Consider the following 1539-nt stretch of genomic DNA (forward strand, 5'->3'; position numbering starts at 1 on the left):
CAACCGGGTTCCTTTGTTTTTCATGCCACTTGCAAGTGGACCCTCGACTTGCAACCAGGTCTTCTTTTTTATGCCACTTGCAAGTGGACCCTCAACTAGCACCGGGTTCCTTTTTTTTTCGTGCCACTTGCAAGTGGACCCTCGACTTGCAACCATGTCTTCTTTTTTTGATGCCACTTGCAAGTGGACCCCTGACTTTCAACCGGGTCTTCTGTTTTCATGCCACTTGCAAGTGGACCCTCGACCCGCAACCGGGTTTTCTGTTTTGATGCCAGTTGCAAGTGGAGCCTCAAGGTGCAATCAGAATTGAATTGTTACTCACAACAGCCAGATGATTTGATTATGTTCCGAACTGATGGACAGGATAGGCGAATTAGTTAGTTGGAATCATCTGCAGAAAATTAGCTCCATTGCCTTGCATTTGAGAAAGCCTCGGGTCAAACACCATTCTAGGGTACTGGGAGCGCACATGCTACGATCAAAACTTACAAGTAAGTTTATCTTTATTTCTGTCCTCAATCAGATTTTTCTAAGCTGGATTGTACCCGAGTACCAATGTAGTCACCTGCATAGATACCTACATTTGCTGCATATGCAATGTTACAATGAATCAACACTTTTGTTGGAATATATATAAGTTCATGCTTGTGTTTTGTATGTGAAGACTGAAAGTTGTAGCTGATTTCTTTTATTATGATTTTTCTGTCGACATGATACAACACACTGTGATTTATAGTTATCTAAGGAATTCTAACACAATCGATTTTAGTTAGTTTCAAAATAATTCTCTCTTTTTTTTAGTTGAGAATGGAGTGTTTCATTTACAGAATAAGCAATTTTTCCTAACAAGTTAAGTATGCTTTGTCATTAACTCCAGTCTGCAGATTTCTATTGATGGAACTATGAATGTGATTGCTTATGGCCATTTTTTTCACCGTGCATTTCCCCCATGCTGAATATAAATTCCCTTCTCAACAATGCAAAAGACAGTCATTTTTTCAGACTTTATTGCCTGATCAGTTTATGAAACTAAATCAAATTTTTCTACCCTATAATACACTGACTTGTACTTATTAATTGGCACAGCACCAAAATTGTGTTTGTCCGCTCTTACACATATACTCTGTTTTTAGCCCTGTTTTTTTGATTGAGAGAACAAGACAACAGATCCTGAACTGTTGCCAGCCAACTGATGTGCGTTTTCCCTACACACCAGCCTCTGTTTGTTTCTCACGTCAACAGATGGAAAAAGAGAGGTCAAAAGTATGTACAAGGTTGTACAAGACCAGCCTCTGTTTGTTTCTCGTTTAGAGCCAAATTTAAGATTGTACACTATAATATACTGTGATTCTTTGTCAATACACTGGGACTCCCTCTGTTTGTGAAGTACGAACAAAAGCTACATAAAACCTGTCTAGGTTTTATTTTCCCTGCCACCAAAACTCATTCTACAAGCAAGCAAGTGTTTTCTGCGGACAAACAAAGTCGGTCCTTTTCTTCTGTCAAACAAACAAACAGGCAAAAAAAAGTCCAACAAAC

Source organism: Triticum dicoccoides, chromosome 7B, assembly GCF_002162155.2.
Source record: "Triticum dicoccoides isolate Atlit2015 ecotype Zavitan chromosome 7B, WEW_v2.0, whole genome shotgun sequence".
Lineage (NCBI taxonomy): Eukaryota > Viridiplantae > Streptophyta > Magnoliopsida > Poales > Poaceae > Triticum > Triticum dicoccoides.